Source organism: Mustela nigripes, chromosome 2 (assembly GCF_022355385.1).
Source record: "Mustela nigripes isolate SB6536 chromosome 2, MUSNIG.SB6536, whole genome shotgun sequence".
In the NCBI taxonomy this organism is placed as follows: domain Eukaryota; kingdom Metazoa; phylum Chordata; class Mammalia; order Carnivora; family Mustelidae; genus Mustela; species Mustela nigripes.
This window is the reverse complement of record NC_081558.1, coordinates 152,032,991-152,054,576: the sequence shown is the minus strand read 5'-3', so window position 1 is coordinate 152,054,576 and position 21,586 is coordinate 152,032,991. Positions and strand designations below refer to the sequence as shown.

The 21,586-nt window shown below is 45.2% G+C and overlaps 1 long non-coding RNA gene across 2 annotated transcripts; it reads right to left on the bottom strand.

Moving 5' to 3' along the window:
- Positions 1-1,897: 1,897 nt before the first annotated feature.
- LOC132012187 (uncharacterized) lies at positions 1,898-18,584 on the bottom strand. Of its 2 annotated transcripts, none has more exons than XR_009402549.1 (3): positions 18,070-18,584; positions 5,842-5,901; positions 1,898-4,985 (listed from the first exon to the last, which is right to left on the bottom strand). It is a non-coding gene; the product is annotated as an uncharacterized LOC132012187 (long non-coding RNA). The 2 variants fall into 2 exon arrangements; XR_009402548.1 differs by lacking the exon at positions 5,842-5,901 and having other exon boundaries at positions 18,070-18,187; positions 18,391-18,584.
- Positions 18,585-21,586: the final 3,002 nt, after the last annotated feature.

Sequence of the window (21,586 nt, the reverse complement as noted above, 5' to 3'; positions counted from 1 at the left end):
GAAAATGTCATCTTCTACCTTTGCATTTTATTCTGGGACAAGTAATTTTTAGATTCATGATATCAGCTACATGATGTCATGGTAAAAAGATAATGCGTTGTGGCTATTTTCAGTAAGATGAGTAATTCTCATTCTTAATTCTGTTTGCTCTGGTTGGTAGAGATGGAGATGATATGTACAGATGGCATGTATCTCTTTTGCCTTAGAGGGGTTAGAGAGTGAAAAGTTGAAGCTAGACTGATGAGCAATTAACTTCAAAATAAATCAAACTTTCTCATATTTGATATTAAAATGAACAAAATGGCCTATAAAATAGGAACTATGATCCAAATATTGTAGGAAAACAAAAATATACAGACACACTCTACAGACATAAGTCATTTAGAAAAAATAAATGTTTTGTGTTTGGAAAGAGGTATATACACACATACACACATAAACAAAACAGTTGTTTTCCATTATGCACCAAAAAAGGAAAGTTTAGGGTCATATATATGAGTGCCTATAACAAAGACACCCATCAGGAAAGGCTTCTGTGATGAGGTATTTGAACTGAAAGCTGAAAAGTTAGTAGAAATTCATTAGAAGATATTGCAGGAGAAAAGAACATTCCAGTGTGAGCAAAAGCTCTGGTTTTTTTTTTGTTTTGTTTGTTTGTTAGTTTGTTTGTTTTTTAAAGATTTTATTTATTTATTTGACAGAGAGAGATGACAAGCAGGCAGAGAGGCAGGCAGAGAGAGAGGCAGAGAAAGAGGAGGAAGCAGGCTCCCCGCTGAGCAGAGAGCCCGATGCGGGGCTCGATCCCAGGACCCTGAGATCATGACCTGAGCCTAAGGCAGCGGCTTTACCCACTGAGCCACCCAGGTGCCCCAAAGGCTCTGGTTTTAAAGGGACCTTGAAGAATTCTAGAAAACTTAAGCAAGGTCAACATGTTGGATAGTGGTGGGAGAAATTGGCGAAAGATAACACAAGAAGTAGAAAAGGGCCAGATCATGCACAGCTTTAAAAGTTCTGGGGTTTAACTTTTATTCTTTGGACACTGGAAAACTACTATAGAGTGAAAGAAAAACACATTTCAGTTTATGTTTTTAAAAAAGGGCCCTGGGTCTTATGTGGGGGGAAAAAGAAAGGAATGCAAAGGAGCAAAAGCAGAAGGAAGGAAATGTATTGTATAACTACTGGCTTCCTCCCTGTAAGAAATATTGGTGATTTTTGGTAACAGTGAAAATTTGGTAACAGATGAAAATTATGCATCTATTTAGTGCATCTATACTGAAGGCAGATCGCTTATGGAGTCAATGTAGGCTGTAAGAAAAAGAGAGAGGTTGAGAATAATTTTTTTTAAAAGATTGCATTTACTTATTGACAGACAGAGATCACAAGGAGGCAGAGAGGCAGTCAGAGAGGAGGAAGCAGGCTTCCCGCTGAGCAGAGAACCCTATATGGGGCCTAATCCCAAAACCGCAGGATCCTGACCGGAGCTGAAAGCAGAGGCTTCAACGCACTGAGCCACCCAGGCGCCCCCACTGAGAATAATTTTTTTTAAAAATCTGAAGCCCTTTAGCATAATTCAGCTGACCACACCATTTTGATCTTACCATGTCTGCCACACTTACATTTTTTTTAATATTTTTATTTATTTATTTGTCATGGAGAGAGAGAGAGCGCACAAGGATGCAAGCAGGCAGAGGCAGAGAGAAAAGCAGGCTCCCGCTGAGTGGAGGGCCAGATGCGGGACTCAATCCCAGGACACTGGGATCATAACCTGAGCTGAAGGCAGTGGCTTAACTGTCTGAGCCACCCAGGAGTCCCACTGTTACATTTTTTTTAATTAATTAATTAATTAATTAATTATTTGCGAGAGGTAGGGAGGGGCAAAGGGAGAGGGAGAGAGAAACTTAAGCTGAGATTCTGCACTGAGTGCAAGCCCAAATTAGGCTCGATCTCAAGACCCTGATATCAGGACCAGAGCCAAAACCAAGAATCAGATGTTTAACCAACTGAGCTACCCAGGTGCCCCTGAGCTGTTACATTTTACATTAATTTGCTTACATTTAAACATTTCCATGCTATAAAGGCCAGAAAAATAGCATAAATGAGTAAAATGCAATGAGAGGGGACCATGAAAACTCCTTATACTCTTCTTCCTTGGATATTGCAACCAACTGTTAACCCATAATAGCTATTCACATCTTCTGGTACAGTAAAAAATACTCCGAAATTTTACCTAGGCCCACTGTCATCCAAAACACAGACTGTCGACTATAGTGTGATTAAAAGGGCAGAATGGTATGAACAAAACAGAATGAGAGATGTACTACACATATTAGACTTTTTGTGGGATATGGTAAAGACTGTTCCTACCTCTGCTTCTCAGGGTGGGTTTGAAGTCACTGCGGGTCAGTTGGGAAGGAAACCTGGTTGCAATACAGGGAAAATTGAGGATAAACTGGAACCTTCCAAGACACAATGGAGCCCATAAGCCCAAACAAAAAATCCCATCTGTCTCCTACTGCCTCCCCCTCTTGATGGGAAAACTAGCCAAAAAAAAAAAAAAAACTATACCCATTCTAATCCACCATTTAGACTGTATTTCCTTTCATTCCTTGCAGTTAAGTATGGTATGTGATTCAGTAATGACCAATGAGCACTACGATGTTCATAATGCATCTACATGCGGATTTTTTCCATCTTCTCTTGGGGTTTCTTAGGCTTCCAGAATCTAAGTACAGAATCCATTCTGGAAAATTATTAGATATTGTATTTAAAGTACTGCTCAATTATACTTTGTCTCTCTCCTTCAGCTCTTCATTTAGAAGTATATTATATGGAGCACCTGGGTGGCTCAGTGGGTTAACCCTTTGCCTTCAGCTCAGGTCATGATCTCAGGGTCCTGGGATCGAGCCCCGAATCCGGCTCTCTGCTCAGTGGGAAGTGTGCTTCCCCCCACCCCCGCCTGCCTCTCTGCCTACTTGTGATCTCTCAAATAAATAAACAAAATCTTAAAAAAAAAAGAGAGAGAGAGAGAGAGAGAGAGAAAAAGCAGTATATTATATTTTCCCACTCTGTTCTCCCTGTCTCTTAATCTCTCCTCCCTCCCTCTCTGGGAAAAGGATATTTCCAGCAGCTGGGATGATACAATAGGGTCTTGAATTTTCTTTTTCCATTAACTATCTTGTGTCCTTTAAGAAAAATTTTTAGTAAACTGGACTTGAAAATCTTGAGTTACTTAGTTATTCAGGGTCATCTTTTAAACGCTGATTTAAGGTTTTCCTAAAGTATTTTGTTGTCCTCTAAATTTTGGTTGATGGAAGCCCACCCATCTTTTTCATAAATGAGAGAAAGAAAAAAGATTACATTAATCTCTGCAGTTATTCAACAAATTGTTTGCTTTCTAAGTTACCTTCTCAAAGAGGTCTTCCTTTACTATCCTTTCTAAATTTCATCCACTGGCTCAGCAATCTATTTTCCCTCCCTCTGCTTTACTCCCTTCATAACACCTATAACTCTCTGAAATTGTTACCTGAAACTGGATTGCCAAACAGATAAAGCACAGGAAAAGGAAGGATTTTACTTGCAGCAAGTAAGGAAGAACACTGGGGATATTGCCCAAAGCAGTGTGTCTCTTTGAACCACAGAATTGGGGAAGGTTTTGTTGTAGTTGTTGTTGTCGTTGTTTTCACCACCTTTTTGAGAATATTTATTATTGTTTAATTTAAATTCAAGTAACATATATTAATAGTTTCAGGGATAGAGGTCAGTGATTCATCATGTAACACCCAGTGCTCATTACATCAAGTGGCCTCCTTAATACCCATCACCCAGTTACCACATCCCCCAACCCAACTCCCCTCCAGCAACCCTGTTTCCTATAGTGAAGTGTCTCTTGTGGTTTGTTTCCCTCTCTGATTTCATCTTACTTTATTTTCCCTCCCTTCTTCTATGAGCCTCTGTTTTGTTTCTTAAATACCATGTATGAATGAAATCATACGATAGTTGTCTTTCTCTGATTCAGTTATTTCTCTTAGCATAATACCCTCTAGTTCCATCCAAGTCATTGCAAATGGTAAGATTTCAGAGTTTTTGTGATGGCTGATTTAATATCCCATTGTATATATACCACATCTTTTTTATCTATACATCTGTCAATGGACCTCTCAGCTCTTTCCACAGTTTGGCTATAGTGGACATTGTTGCTATAAACATTGGGGTGCAGGTGCCCTTTGGATCACTATTTTTGTATCCTTTGGATAAATACCTAGTACTGCAATTGCTGGATTGTGGGGTAGCCCTATTTTTAGCTTTTTGAGGAAACTTCATACTGTTTTTCAGAGTGATACTAGCTTGCACTGTATACCACTTTCCAATGTATACCAGCTTGCATTCCCACCAACAGTATATGGGGGTTCTCCTTTACCTACCTCCTCACCAATATTTTTTGTCTCCTGACTTGTTAATTTTAGCCATTCTGACTGGTGTGAGGTGGTATCTCATTGTGGTTTTGATTTGCATTCCCCGATGACAAGCGATGTGGGGCATTTTCTTCCTGTTGGCTTTTTCTGTGTGTCTTTTTTGGAGAAATATCTGTTCAGGTCTTCTGCCCATTTCTTGACAGGATTATTTGTTTTTATTTTGTTGAGTTTGATAAGTTCTGTATAGATCTTGGATCCTAGCCCTTTATTTGATAATACACTTGCAAATATCTTCTCCCATTCTATAGGTTGTTTTGGTTTTGTCAAGTACTTCCTTTGCTGTGCAAAATCTTTTTATCCTGATGAAGTCTAGAATTGGGGAAGTTTTAAGCTAAAGGTGCATGCACATTCATGGAGGGCTTGGCAAAGAAGAGGTCAGTATAGAATTAGGGCAAAAGTTGACCAGAGTCAGGGTCCTAGTTGATTGAAGTCACAAGGGCCAGCAAGAGTCAGCATCATCAATTCTTAGTCTGTACATAGTCCTGTGTTTGAGTGCTCAAATGGATTAAAATCCTGCAGAAACAAAAACAACCCAAGAATGTGTGTTAAATTGATCTTTAGGTGTTTTGTTTTTTCTTTTTTAATTGCAGTTAGTTAACATACAGTGCAATATTGGCTTCTAGAGTAGAATTCAGTGATTTATCACTTACAATACCCAGTGCTCATCACAAGTGTTTTCCTTAGTACTCATCATTCATTAGCCCATCCCCCAACCACCTCCCTCTATCAATTCTCAGTTTATTCTCTATTGTTCAGAGTCTCTTACAGCTTGTTTGCCTCCTCTTTCTCTTTTTCCCCTTCCATATATTTATTTGTTTTTTTCTTAAATTCCACATAAGAGTGAAACCAAATGGTATTGTCTTTCTGACTTTTTCACACTCTAACTCCATCCATATCATTGCAAATGGCAAAATTTCATTTTTTAAGACTGAATAATATTCAATTGCAAATACATACCACCTCTTCTTTGTCCATTCATCAGTTGAGGGACACTTGGGCTCTATCTTTACTTTTGAAACAGCACTATGAGTTTTATCATCAATTTACTATCTCTGATATGGTTAGGCTATTTCTCAGCCTAACCAACTCAAACTAACTTGTTAGTTTTTACATTCCTCTTGTTCCCTTAAATCCTTAACTACTGAGTTTTTTGCACTTCTTTGCAGTTCTAACACCTCCTAGGAATTCGGCAGAAAGTGTGCTTGGGCAAGGAGAGCCTAGGGCACAGATTATGAAAATAGCTGGAGGACTAAAAGGACTTCTCCAATCCCCAAATCTTTGTCTTGTCTTTCTTTTTCCTGAGACCCCCTAACTCTTTCTGCTTAAAAATGTATTATTTTTTTACATTTTTATAGAATAATCTCCTTACCAGAATGTAAGCTTCATGAGGGCAGAAACTAAGCCATCTTCTCTGTTTACTTCCAGCATTCTGTACAATGTATGACACATAATAGACACTCAAAATATTTGTGGATTAGATGAATGGCAATTATGTCAAGCATTTTTCTGCATTCTGAAATATAGTAATGAAAGAAAGACATGGTCTCCTCTCTTTCAGATCTTAATTCATCTCTCCCTCTTCTCTGAAATTTTTCAGTTTTGTTATTTGCTTTAGAAAATAGAGGTTTAGTCTCAGGAAGCCTTTATTGAATGTGCTATGTTCTCTGAGAGATAAAATATTAACTGCTCATAGAAGGGACATCAATTGTGAGCATTTGAGAAGGATTCTTAAACTTTGAATCTCCTGGAGTTTGATATGTGGGTCCTACTCTCCTCAGTCCGATTTTCCTTTTTCTTCCTCCTGGCATGAGGAAGGGAATTATTATGAAGACCTTTAAGAAGGATCTATCCAGTGAGAATGGGAAATCAATCAATTAATAACAGCTGTTATTATTTTATCTGTCTCCTTCCAGACCTACTGTCTTCGTGGGGCATCGAATGCTCCTCTGAGGTAGCCACTACTTTAATTATTCTGTTTAATTGTTTGGTGACATTGATTGCTTTTTTAAAAAAGTTTCATTATGGGCGCCTGGGTGGCTTAGTGGGTTAAGCCTCTGCCTTCGGCTCAGGTCATGATCTCAGGGTCCTGGGATCGAGCCCCACATCGGGCTCTCTGCTCAGCAGGGAGCCTGCTTCCTCCACTCTCTCTCTCTGCCTACTTGTAGTCTCTTTCTGTCAAATAAATAAATAAAATCTTTTAAAAAAAGAAAAAGGTTTGTTATTTAAATTCATTTTAATTAACATATACTGTATTATCAGTTTCAGAGGTAGTATTCAGTGATTCATCAGTTGCATACAACTTTAACCTCAGAACCACGCTGAGAGGTAAGCAACTTGCCCCCTGGAGCCTTGATGTGTACATTCTGGCCCTTTTCTAGATTTTCACTCTCCTTTTCCTTCTTTATCTGCAGCCCCTGCCCAAAACTTACTAATCTTGGGTAATTTTGATTCCTGGAGGAAATGCCAAAATTCTTTTTTACACCTTTGCCGTCCATTATTTGTAAGACTTAGGGAAGAGTGTTAGATCTCTGCCCAGACCAAGAAGAGAAAGAGCAGTAGTAAAGCCTTCTTGGGATTGAGGAAGAATGAGCCATTCAGATTTTCCAAAACAGGACCTACTCAGGGGATAAGGCTATATCCCTAGGGTACCAGACAATTTCACACCCTCTCAACACTTGCTTTGTGCTTCCACCCCTGCCAACCATTTTCTTCTCGCTAACTTCTGAAACTGGGAATTTTTGCCATGATTCTGTAGGGCATCAGCAACCAGCACATTCTTTTCCCCTCAGTGCTGTAGCACAACCCTAAAGTCCTACTTCTACAGAGATTGGCCTCTGTCTGCAGTGGAAAATCTGCATTTTGCCCACCTGGCCAAGAAAGGGGGGCGGAGCAAAGGAAGGAGGAGCTGCCTGAGGGCAGAGCTTGGATGGTCCCTGATCCGGGTCCACTCAAGGTAAAACCCAGAGACAGCCAGGCAGACTGGAAATTGGAGAGAGGTGGAAAAATAAGAGAAATTTTGAGGGTGGTTTTTGGATAAATTGTGAGATCTCTCTGTACTGTGTTCTTTTTAGAACATCTCTCAGTTATTGTCCCATTTCCTAAATCTTTTCCTTCCTATTGGCCATTCTTTCATATTTGTGCTTTACTTAGGGTACATTTCTTTTGTCATATGGTGAGTTTCCGTCTCCTTTCTTCATTAGGATGCAGAGTGTGAATCTTGTCTTTTGTTTCTAGATCTATGGTTAGGCTAAGACCTAGGCTTTCTGGGCTAGCTGACGGGAGGGGTGAGAAGGGTCAGGTCAATAATACTATATTATATATTTTTAAAGTTGCTATTAGAGTAAATCTTAAAGTTGTCACAAGAACAAAATTGAAACTAGATATTAACTAGATTTAATATGCAATATGTACAAACATCAAATTATTTCGTAAACCTGAAGCTAATAATGTTATAGGTCAATTATAACTCAATAAAATAAATAAATTAGGGAAGGAATTGATGATAGATGGGTGAATAAAAGAGTAAGTGGATGAATGAATAAGACTTCAGTCCATTAAAGGAAGATGCTGGCAGGGTGGGAGGGTAAAGCACCACAGAGAAAACAAATTAAGGGTCAATAAGAACATCAGCCAGAGTGATAAAATATATATATCAAGATTTTGGCGTTGTGACTAAACAAGCTGAAAAGTTAAGGAAAATAACAACAGTTGAAAAAATATGAAGAACAGAATTAGTCTAATATAAATCTAATGAAAATTCCCAAAGAGGCTGGTAGAGATAGTATAAGAAAGACAGTATGCAAAGAGATCATTGAAAAAAAGGGACTATGCAAAGAGATAATGACTCAGAACTTTCCATACTTGAAGAAATTCAATGTGTTTAGATTGAAAACTTATAGCAAGACATGGACAATATAAATAAAAACAAATCTTACCTAGGCACTTTGAGGTAAACACATAGACTATGGACAAAGCACAAATCTTTTTAAAGCAACTAAAGAGTAGACAAAGATCACCTATAAAGGAATAAAAATTTGACTTCCAGTAGACTTCTCAAATAAATGAGTTTAAACCCACCTAACTTATTATGCGGGATTGACATTGATATTTTCAGTCCAAGAACATTTGAAAATGTTTACAATTAATAGACCACCACTTAAAAACTTACTAATGACTGTACTTCAGGAAGAATAAAACTGTGTCCAAAAGAACAAAGGAGGATGAAAGAAGCAATGGTGACCAAAGAACATGATAAACATGTGGGTAAATCTAAATAAATATTTATGACAAAAAATAACAATGACTACTTTTGGGGCAATAAAGCAAATTTGACCAAAAATAGCAGACAAAAATAACATGAAAGACTGAAGGCATGGGATTCACTGTCAAGAATCGAAAAAGCGTTATATTTGTGAGCAGTACAGAGAAATGGATTAATTTTGAATTTTTAAAATCAAGTATGTATGTGAAAGAATTAATGGTTACCTTAAATGTTGCATGTAATTACATACCATTGTAAGAAGGGGTAGGGAAGAAAGTGTAACCATGTCAACAAAAGGCAGGAAAAATGAAAAAACAAAAACAAAAAAACACAAAGATAAGGAAGTAGAAACCAGTCCAAAAATATTACTCATCATGATCCTATCAAACATAAGCAGATTTAGTCCACATTAAAATTCTCAGATTCAGACTGCTGTATTAAAGAGATATAAGTATCCCTTTAAACAAGGAAACAAGGAAGTATAAAAATAAAGAGATGGTGGTACTAAAAGAACCCAGGAGCCAGCTTGAAGGGTCAGTCAAAAGTAGAGAGCTTGATTGTCTGTCAAATAAGTAAAATTTAAAAAAAAAATAGTTTGAGTATAAAAAGAATAATGACTGTTTCCAGCAACAATTATATTAGTCTCTAAACACACTATTATTGAATGAATAAATGACTAAGTGAATGAATGAAGGGTAGGACCTTAGGTTTATAGGGTAGTGCAAGGGTCTGATTGTATCAAAAAATTACACTTAATTTCATCATGAGGACACACTAAAAAAATTTAATTTCCAGAGAGAGCATCAAGCAGGCTTGAAAATGGGCTCTCCAAAGGAGACTTAATATTATTAAGTTAATATTATTATATTGTTTGACCTTGGGAACCCCCTGAAAAGATCTCAGAGATGCCCACGAGCCTTCAGAACACACTGGGAACTGTTGCCCTAGGTTATCCAATCTTTCATAGTAACTGCCTCTTTCTCTTACTCCATCTCTCCCTCCTCCCCACCTTCCCTCTCTTGTAAACCCAGCCATAGCAAAATTAATCTGTATTCTCTTCCCACTGACACATCACCTCCTCATGGCCAATTGTTTCCAAAGGTAAAATAAAGGGACAATAAAGCAGGAATAGCAAAATAAATGGGTAAATAAAATTGTAATTGTTTTTAAAAGGAAAAGCCCATAGTGCTAAGAAAGAGCTAAGGGAATATCGTGAAGTTGTTTGTTAAGAGAAATCGGCTTCTACATGTTCCTGTCGTGTTCCTATCGTTTCAACTGAGAAAAGACAGGCAGTGGGTAATGAACTGGTGTTAAGCAGGAGATAATGGTGGAGATGAGCAAATGTAAACACCTGGAAACAGGCAGCTCATGACTTGCTCAAAGAATTGGAGGAAACCTAAGGTGTCCAGAACACAGACAGCAAAGAAGAGGGGAGAACTCAGCAGGTGCCATTTTCAAGGCCAAGACAAGAATACCAATGGAGACCCACATACCATTTAAAAAGACCCACATACCAGTATTTAAAAATTGTAAACTGAACTATCAAACTGTTAAGTAAAATATGTTCTACTTGCCCACCTTGGCAGATATATCTTCCTGGAAGTTAAGATTCAAATTTTGAATTCTTGAATTCTCTGAAGTTTCACAGAACATGGCAGTGGAAGGAGAGCTAGCCCCACCCCCTTCACCCTCCACTTTGCACCCCTGTCTGCATGTCTAGGTCCAGGCTCTGATACCTCTTTGACCCATGGTCATATCTTGGGCCAGGGAGGGGTGCACATTGACAGCATGTTCTCCCCTAAGGGGAATGAATTCAGGGAAGGGGCTGTGCAGGCTCAGGGCCATTAGAAAATCATGTGGTCCCTGGTACATGGAGTATGATTTAGAAGTGGGCACATATTCTAGATGGTCATGACACTATGCCCAGTGGGGGAACACATACAAAAGAACAAAAAAGAGGCCCATTTAGAGGCTTGCTAAGTCTTATTTACAGACCAGTAATATCAGCATCATCTGGGAGCTTGTTAGAAATGCAGAATCTTAAGCCCTATCCAAATCTTTATGGATTGTGCCAATTGAATCAGAATCTGTATTTTAACAAGATCCCTGGGTGATTTGTATACCTATTAAAGTTTGAGAGGTACAGAATTCAATGAAGGAACTCAAGACAAGGGCTGTTTTTTTACCAGAACTACAAGAGGCACTGCCCATTCCTTAAGTCTCCCTAGGCCAGAGCCACTGAGGATGTGGGATTTGTCCCACCTGCACTGGGTAGTCATAGAAAGGTTCTAGAGGTCGTTACATGGTCTGAACTACTTTTCTAAATAACAGCAATCCCCACTCCTTGAGCATTCCATTGCAACAAGCTTTGTGGTTTAAAGCTAAGCTTTTAGTGAATCTTCACCCCAGCCTTATGAGGTAGAGATTATTATTATTTTTCAACTGGGGAAACAGGCTTAGTAACACAAAGTCACCTATCTTTAAATTCACAGAGGTAGTATGTGAGTGACCTGGGATTAAGTCCAGTGGCCTTCAATATACTGCATCCCAAGAAATGAATGAGCTCATCATTCTCCATCTCTACTCCCTTGTTAACTTTATTCCACAAACTTAACAATGCAGCCCTCCAGTGTCCAGATGAACAGAGGAAGCCCTGTTCCCAGACCCATCCTTTTTATCTACATGAATGATTACAGCATTGACATGATACTGCAAGCAAAGTTAATCACAGTGAACCTTCCTTCCAGCCTGACCCCCCTTTCCTGGGGACCCACAGCACTCCTTGAAGTAGGGACAGTTACAGCAGTCAAAAGAATCCCAAATGCTTCTGGCTCAAGCTGAATCCCATTGTCCAGGATGGATTAACTAATAACACACAAAAATAGAATGCATTAGTCTCAGTCCTCTAAGAAGCCCATGCCAGGTAGGGTTAAACCTGCAAGGATTTTATTAGGGGAAATGTCTGTGGGATAAAATGGAGAAAGTTGGAAGAGCTGTCAGACGACAACACAAACCTGACCCCTAGTGAAGGAGAAGGGAAGACTGGGTAGAAGAAGCTCACCCATTGTGCAGTCTAAATTGAGAAATGCTGTTGGTGAAATCTGAGTAAGCTTTATGGATTGTACCAATGTCATTTTCCTGGTATTGATAGTATACTGAAGTTATGCAAGATGTCACCACTGGGAGAGGTGAAAGATTAACAGGACTACCTTGTACACGTTTTTGTTTTGGGCGTTTTGTTTTGTTTTGTTTTTTGCAACTTCTGTGCTCCTGAAATTATTCCAAAATCAAAACTTAAAAAAAAAAAAACTAGAAAATGTGATCATTGTTTTCTTTCAGTATTTGTATATGTAAATAACTTAAGAAGAGAAAACTAGTCATTAGAGTTAACCAGATATTTACCATTCCTGTGGCCCCTCCTTCATTCCTGCAGTTCCAGTGTTCCCTTTGTATCACTTCCCATCAGTCTGAAGAACCTCCTTTAACATTTCTATAGAACAGGACCACTGGCCAGAGTCTCGTATTTCCCTTGATCTCGTATTTCCCTTGATCCAAGAATGTCCTTATTTTACCTTTATTCCGTTTTTTTAAAGATTTTATTTATTTATTTATTTGTCTAACCCTCTGCAGGGGATCTCCAGGAGCCACCTGGGCCCCGCTTGCAGTATCACGCCACTGCAACACGCACCTAGCCAGAAAACGCTCTAGCGGGGAGCTGGCACATGGCCTGAATCACCGCCCAACCCCGGCCAATTCTCACGACCTTTCTGCCCAATCAATGTTGATTTGGGCACAAAACAAGGGAGAATTGGCCCGAAAGCCCCAGCAAAATCGCTTCTAGCAGCAGGGACCATGGGGGTGGAGGGGTGGAGCCATCTGGGCCTGACCCAGGGTCTTGTGTGCTGTCGCCAGAAGCCTATGGGAAAGCGCTGTAAAGGGCGGGCGCACTGGCAGCTCAGGTCACCTCTGAATGCAGGTTAAACCCACTCTCTACTCAAGCCCTCACGGAGCCCACCTCAGCACCATCAGGTGAGGCCTGTCATGCCCATAGACCTTAACCCTAACCCTGGGTTGGTTTTTCAGACTTCCAACCCCAGCCATCAACTTCCAACCCAACCCCAGACTTCCAACCTTGGCCCTCAAGCCCTCCAGATTGGGGACCCCTGAGCCATACCACAGATCTCCACCTGCTGCCCAGGAGGAAGCCCTGCCCTTGGGAGCTGCAGGGAAACACTCAGATCTGGAGAACCTGTATGCCCACTTCAGGCCACACTCACCTAGGGCACCCCCTTCTGCCAAAATAGCTGGAGCCTTGAGACTCAGGGTCACACCCTAACTCAACTCTGCCCCCCCTCTCTCCTGGTAGATCCCCTCTGGGGGGACTCTAGGAACCGAGCTGGCCAGGCTCGTGGTCTCCTAAGACCTCAGAAGGCACTTATCAAGAAAGCGCTGTCAGAACGGGGCTGCACCTGACCCAAATCGCTGCCCATCACCGGCCAATTCTCACGAGCTTTCTGCCCAAATGGATGTCGATTTAGGCAGAAAGCTCGTGAGAATTGGCCAGAAAGCCCCAGGGAAGTCGCTTCCAGCAGCAGGGACCTTCTGGGGAGCCACCTAGACCAGGCAGAGGGTCACAAGTTCTGTCACCAGAAACCTATGGGAAAGCACTCTAAAGGGCAGGTGTACACCCAGCCCAGGTCTTCCTCTACTCAGGCCCTAGGGAGCCTTCCTTAGTATCAGCATCTGAGGCCTGCCATGCCCCTAGACCTGAAACCCTAACCCTGGGCTGGGTTCTCAGGCTTCCATCTCAAGAGGCCTGGCCCTCAAGCCCTCCATATTGTGGACCCCTGAGCCATATGGCAGGACACTGCCTGCTACCCAGGAGGAAACCGTGCCCTTAGGAGCTGCAAGAAACACTCAGGGTGGGAGAAAACCACATGCCCACCTCAAGCTGCCCTCACCTTCAGTGCCCCCTTCTGCCAAAAAAAGCCAGGGCCTGACACTAATGTGCACCACCGCCCCCCCAAACCTGCCCCAGGGCAATTTTCTTCTGCAGGGGCCCTCAGGGAGCCGCGTGGGCCTTGCTGGCAGTCCCACACACCCCCAACACACACCTAGTGAGAAAGCACTCCCAGCAGGGCACCAGTGTGTGGCCTGAATGGCCACCCAATAGCCAGACAATTCTCACAAGCTTTCTGCCCAATTGATGTCGATTTTGGCAGAAAGCTCGTGAGAATTGGCCAGCCTAATTCACTTCCAGTGTTTGGGGCCTTCAGGGGAGTCTCCTGGGCCCAGCCCGGGGTCCCAAGTGGTCACGGCCTGAACCCAGCAAGAAAGCCCTCTACAAGCCAGGCTCGCATGAGAAGAACACCTCCCTCTACTGAGACCCTTGGTGTGCCCACCCCAATGCTGGCAGATGGGGTCTGACATGTCCATAGCCCCTCGCCCTAGCCCTCAGTTGGGTTTTCAGGCTTCCGTCCCCAAGGGCCTGTCCCTCGAGTCCTCCAGATTGGGGACCCATGAGCTACACTCCAGGACTCCGCCTGCCACCCCAGAGGAAATTGTGCCCTTCTGAGCTGCACAAAACCCTCAGAGCAAGGGAAACCTGATGCGCCCCCTGAGGCCACCCCACACAGGCCCAAAAATGGAGGCTGATGCTCAGCCAGAACCCTCCCTCAACTCTGCTCTAGAAAGCTCCTCTGTGCGGGGGCCCATGGGGGAGCCGCGTGGGCCTGGCCTGTGTTCCTGGATGGCTGCAACATGCACCTAGCAGGAAAGCGCTCTAGGCTGCGTGTGCCAGTGCGGCCTGAATCAATGCCCAACACCGGCCAATTCTCACAAGCTTTCTGCCCAAACCGATATCAATTTGAGCAGAAAGCTCATGAGAATGAGCCAGAAAACCCCCCATCAAACTCATTTCCGGTGACATGGATCCACAGGGCCACCGCCTGGGGCTATCCTGGGGTCCCGAGTGGTTGTGGCCCAAACCCAAAGAGAAAGCCCTCTATGAGCCAGGCGCACTTCAGGCCAACGCCTCTCCCTACTCAGCCTCTTGTAGTGAGGTGACCGCCCGGATCGGGCATGCCATACCCCTAGGCCCTGAGTTCAACCCTCAGTTGGGTTTTCAGGCTTCTTTCCCCAGGGACCTGTCCCTCAAGTCCTCCACATTGGGGACCCCTGAGCCACACCCCATGACTCTGCCTGCCACCCAGGAGGAAATCATGCCATTTGGAGCTGCACAAAACCCTTGAGAGCAGAAAAAACTGCATGCCCCCACTGAGGCCACCCCCACCTTTGTCACCCCACCGGGTCATGAACACGGAGGCTAATGCTCAGCCGGAACCCCTTCCTTCAACTGTGCCCCTGGGAAGCTCCCCTGGCAGGGTACCTCACGGGAGCCACCTGGGCCACACCCCTGTTTCTGGATAGCCACAACATGCACCTAGTGAGAAAGCACTCTAGACCACAGGCACCAGCATGGCCCAAATTGCCACCCAATGCCAGCCAATTCTCACAAGCTTTCTGCCCATATCAATGTCGATTTGGGCAGAAAACTCGTGAGAATTGGCTGGAAAACCCCCAGCGAACTCACTTCCTGGGGTGCATGTCTGCAGGGCCACCATCTGGGCCTAGCCTGGGGTCCTGAGTGGTCACAGCTCAAATCCTGTGAGAACGTCCTCTATGAGCCAGGCGCATACAAGTCCAAGGCCTCCTGCTACTCAGCCCCCTGGGGTGACTGCCTTGGCACCAGCAGATCGGCCCTGCCATGCCCAGGCCTTAACAGAAACCCTAGTTTTGATTTTCAGACTTCCCTTCTAAGGGTCCTGGCCCCCAAGCTCCCCAAATAAAGGACCTCTGAGTGACAACCCAAGACTCTTCATGCCACACAGTAGGAAACCGTGCCATTTGGAGCTGCCCTGAACCCTCAAAAGGGGAGAAAACTGCATACCATCCTAAAGCTACCCTGACCACCAGTAGCCCCCATGACCATAAAGCCAGATTCTTGCGACTGCCCTCAACTCATCCTGAGGGCAGTCCCGCCTCAAAGCCGGAAGATAGGGCCTGCAATGATCCTAGGCCCTAACCCGAACCCTAGTTTGGGTTTTCAGGCTTGTACTCCGAGGGTCCTGGCCCCCCAAACCCCCTGGATAAAGAACCCCTCAGTCACACCCCAGGAATCCGCCCTCCACGCAGATGGAAAACATGCTGTTTGGAGCTGCGCTGAACCCTCAGAAGGAGAGAAACCTGCATGTTCCCCTAAAGCCACCCCTACCACCCCTACCCTGGCAGCACCCCGGCAATAGCCCTGATTCTTCAGGGTAACCCGATGAATGTCCCAGACTCATCCCTGAGGGTCCATCAAATCGGACCTGCCATGTCCCTAGGCCCTAACCCTAAACCTAGGTGGGGTGTACAGACTTCCATACCCAGAGGCCTGGCCCCCAAGCCCACCAGATTGGGGATGCCTGAGACTCACACCAGCATTCTGCCAGACTCCTAGGGTGAAATGGTGCCATTTGGAGCTGCACAGAAACCTCAGAGTGGGAAAACCTGCATGCCACCTGAGGCAACCCCCAGCATCTGTGCCTCCCTGGACACAAAACTGGAATCCAGTGTGCCACCTGACACCCGCCCTCAACTTAGCCCACCATGAAGCCCACCTCAGCACCAGCAGATCAGGCCTTCCATGCTCCTAGGCCCTTATCATACCCCTAGTTTTGGTTTTCAGGCTTCCATTCCAAGAGGTCTGGCCCCCACCTTCCCCGGATTAAGGACCACTGAGCAACACCAAAGGACTCCACCCACCACAAGGGAAGAAACCTTGTGGCTTAGAGCTGCTCCAAACCCTCAGAGGGGGAAAAACTTGCAAGCCCCCCTTAAGTGACCCCCCACCATGAGTGGCCCCCAGGGCTATAAAGCCATATTCCGCTGTGCCACTGGATGCATGCCCTCAACTCAGCCCTGAGGGGAGCACGCATCAGAGCTGGTACATTGGGCTTGCCATGCTCTTAGGCCCTAACTCTAACCCTGGGTGGAGTGTACAGGCTTCCATGCACAGATGCCTGTCCCCCAACCCCACCATTGGGCACCACCGAGACTCATGCCAGCACGGATTAAGGATGCCTCAGTGACAACCTAGGACTGCGCCCACCACAAAGGAGGAAACCTTGCCATTTGGAGCTCTGCAGAAACCTCAGAGTGGGAGAAATCTGCATGCCACCCTGAGGTCACCCCCAGCATCTGTGGCCCCCCTGAACACAAACTCAGAGTCTGATGTGCTATCTGATGCCCACCTGAGGTCACCCTACCAGGGAGCCCCCCTCAGCACTGGCAGATGCCCCTAGGCCCTTATCATAACTCTAGTTTCTGTTTTAGGCTTCCATTCCAAGAGGCTTGGCCCCCAAACTCCCAGATTAAGGACCCCTCTGTGACAACCGGGAAATCCAACCACCATGCAGGGGGAACCATGCCACTTGGAGCTCCACAGTTCCCTCAGAGAGGGACAAACCTGCATGTCCCTCTAAAGCCACCTCCACTATCAGCAGTCACCCTGGCCAGAAACCCTGATTCTGCCACACTGCCAGACACATTCCCTCAACTCAACCACAAGGGAAGCCTGCTTTAGTGCCAGCAGATTGGGCCTGCCATGCCCCAAGGCTGTAACCCTAACCCTAGTTGTGTTTTCAGGTTTCTTTCCCCAGGGGTCTGTCCCCCAAGCTCTCTAGATTGGGAACCCTGGAGCCACACCGTAGGAGTCTGCCTGCATCCAGCAGGAAACCAGTCCATTTGGAGCTGTGCAGAACCCTCAGAGCTGTAGAAACCTGCATGACCCCCTTAGGACTCCCTCATGTTCTGCAGCTACAAACCCAGAGCCTGATGTGCTGCCTGAACACCATCCTCAACTCTGCTCCCCAGGGAACCCCGTATGGACCAGCAGTTCGGGCCTGCCACGCCCCTAGCTCAGCTCTCCTCAGGGACCCCTGTCAGCTCTAGGCAGACCTGGAACTTCCCTGCCTGCTGCAAAGCTCTGGGATCCCCGCCCCCTCTTCTTCTCAATTTACACTGGCCCAAGGCTTTCCTAAGAAAGAGGGAAAGCTACCTCCTGAATGCTTAAAACCTCCTTTCCTCTTCTGCCTTGTTTCTCTCCACCTACCTTTGTACCTGGGCAAACTGGAAGTAACATATCAATGGAACATGTACAAGTTCTGAGATCTTAATCCTTCATGGCAGCTTTCTGAGGGCTCCTTATGCAATAAGAACCTAGCGTATCCTACCACAGTGTGTTCAAAAATGATCATCTACAGAACAGGAGAGCAAAAATCACTCCATTTTTACCTCACTCTTTGTGAAGCAGAACATGGTCTTCTTCTTTTCTTCACTGACTTCAATTCCAATTGGTTTCCATGCAGTGTTACTTCCTTTGCTTCAGGGGTAGGATTTTGTGATTCCTCACCTGCATAGAACACCCAGAGCTCATCACAGAAAGTGCCCTCCCTAATAGCCATCACCCATTTAACCCTTCCCCCCTACACCTGTACTGTGCTCTAAGGTGGAGTCTGTTTCCTCATTGGCCTCTCATTCTACCCCCACTATGTTCATCTGTTTTTCTTCTAAAATTCCATAGGACTCAAGTCATAGGCTATTGTCTTTTCTTACTGATTTTGCTGAGCTAATTCCACTCTAGATCCATCCACATCCTTGCAGATGGTGGAAGATTGCATTCTTGCAGAAGATTCCATTCTTTTTGAGCCTGGCTCCCATTCCATTTAGAAGATGTGGGAGATTATATGTCAAGGACGGATGCTCCAGGGTCCCAGAGATCCGTCAACCACAGAGCTTTGCAAAATGGCGCCTGGCGATTTGCCAGAAGGTGTGTCTAGAGTGACTGATCATAAACAGGAAGTACTACCTATTGGCTGTTGAACTATTGCTATGCTGTGGGTACTTGGTAACAAGCTTAAGATTGGTGGATGCATATCGCTGTCTATGCTGACTGGCTTAGCTCCCCTTTATAAGCAATGGTGATATGAAATAAAGGAGGCCCCCTTTTTTGAAACCCAACCGGACAGAGGGTCGTTATTATCGCTGCTGGATGGTGATATATATATATACATACACACACATATATATACATATGTACACATACATATACATGTATGTGTACATGTACATATATACAAATATATAATCACTCATCAGTCAATCAACATTGGGACTCCCTCCCTAGTTTTGCTGTGGTTTATAATGCTGCTGTAAATATCACAGTCCTTGTACCCCCATTGAATGTGCATTTTTGTACCCTTTAGGGAAATACCTAAGAGTGCATTTGCTGGATCCTAGGGTTGTTCAGTTCTTAGTTTTTGGAGGAATCACCACACTCTTTTCCAGAATGGCTACAACAACCTGCATGCCCACCGACAGTGGAGGAGGGCTCCACTTTAAGCAGAACATTTCCTGCTAGCAATTTCCTAAGGAGGTAGTGGAAAACCTGTGGGATAACCTGACTCACCCAGCATTGGGCAAGCAGCCACAGAAATTTACCCCAGGGTTCCTGACACCAAACCCCATGAAGCCACCAGAATGCCTCTATCCAGGGGAATTCCAAAAGATTCTCCTTCTGACTTCACCAACCATGAAACTGCAGAGAAAATACAGCATGTCCAACTCTCTAGATGATCCACTGAGTGAAACTAGGAAGTCAAGCTTCCCTTTAAAATCATCCAAGGCTCCTAGGGATCCTTTTGAATTTCCCCTCTGCCCTCATTGGAACTCTTTGGATGAAAAGACAAATCCATTAGGATCCATCACCTTTGACAAAAGAGGAGACATCACCCACATCTCTATGTGACCACAAATAGCCACATAACTGTAGATGCTGGCCATTCCACCACAGCCTAGGCCCAGTGGAATAAACACTGTTACATGAAGGAACACATTCTATATTGAAAACACACACTGAGTCAATCTCATCGTCCCTTCCAAATCCAAGGGATTGCCTAGGAAAGAGATGTTCCAAATACCTTTGTAAGCCAGAAATAAATGGAGAAAATGAGATCTCCTGCCAGATGCTCCCTGCAGGGAAACTCGGGAACTCTGGCACCCACTCTAGATGGCTGACTGCTGCTTCAGTGTGATTTTGTGGCTCCAGTGGAGACAAAAGCCCAGGAGGTTTGGGATGAAAGAGAGTTTTACCTCCCATCCTGGCATGGATGTGACATTGTGCCCCATGGGCCTGCTGTTTTCTCTGAATGCTGACATCCTGGGACAAGGTGCATGACTGACTCAGAGGCTGTTTTCCAAATTTTAGGTCTCATGGAGCCAGAGCGAAGAAGGGTTGTCAGGTGGGGATAAGCAGGCACCTCCCACCTAAAGCCTGCACACCTGCTCCAATTCCTGGGAGAAGGAGAGACACATGCTTGTTTCTTAAGTGGTAATTAACTTCCTTCTAAAGCCAACCAGTGCCCTTCTCCTTTTTGGAGTAGCAAATATACTCTTCAAACACTCAACTCCTCAGTTCCAAATGCACCATGAGTCAGGTTTGGTTCCCCCTGGCTCCAGACCCCCCACCAGGAGGCCCCATCTGCACCATCCTGACAGTCCATTACCACCAAACCTGGGGACAGGGGGCACAATGCTGAGAGGGGGATAGCTCCAGAGGTTGTTCCCACCACTCTTGAGCCTGGAGAAACAGACACTAGACAGCTCACCAGTTCCTCCTGTAGAAACAAGCTGCAGTGCCTCACCTTTCAGGGTCTCTCACCCAGCACTTCACCACTACCCTCAGTGCCAACAGGATGCACTGACTCCTCTCCCAGCATCTTTCCCACTGCAGCTCGCCACTGCCTCCAGTGGTGGCAAGCAGCATTGCCACGCCTTCCAGGGTCTCTCCCACCACCGCTCACCACTCCCTCCAGTGGTGCGAATGGGCACTGCCAGGCCTTCCACAGACTCTTAATGCAGCTCACAATCACTCCACAGATCTAAAGCCAAACTGGCACTTCCCTCCAGATTGGGGACCTCTGGGCCACAATCCAGGAGTCCGCCTGCCACCCAGGAGGAAACTGTGCCATTTGAAGATGCGCAAAACCCTCAGAGCAGGATAAACTTACATGCCCACCAAGATCACCACCACCATCAGTGGCTCCCGGCCATAAAGTCGGATTCCGCCGCACCACCAGATGCATGCCCTCAACTCAGCCGTGAGGGGAGCCTGCTTCAGCACCATCAGATTGGGCCAGTAATGCCCCTAGGCACTATCATAATCCTTTTTTTTTTGTTTGTTTGTTTTCAGGCTTCCATTCTGAGGGGCCTGGCTCTCAAGCCTCCCGGATTAACAACCATTGTGTGACACTCCAGGACTCTGCCAGCTACGCAGTAGGAAACCATGCACTTGGAGCTGCGCCAAACCCTCAGAAGGGTAGAAACCTGCATGCCACCCTAAAGCCACACCCCACAATTGGCGGCCCCCAGCCATATAAAGTCGCGTTCTATCATGATGCCGGATGCATGACCTCAATTCACCCTGAGGGGACCTGCCTCAGCACCAGCAGATCAGGCCTGCCATGCCCCTAGGCCCTAATCCTAACCATAGGTGGGGTGTACAGGCTTCCATGCCCAGACGGCTGGCTCCCAAGCCCACCGGATTGGGGATGCCTGAGACTCATGCCGGCACTCCACCAGCTGCTTAGGGCACAATGGTGCTCTTTGGAGATGCACAGAACCCTCGGAGCCAGAGAACCTGCATGCCCCCTCAGGTCACCCCCAGCATCTACACCCCCACTGGACCCAAACCCAGACTCCGACACACCACCTGATGCCCTCCCTCAACTCAGCCCATTGGATAGCCTGCCTC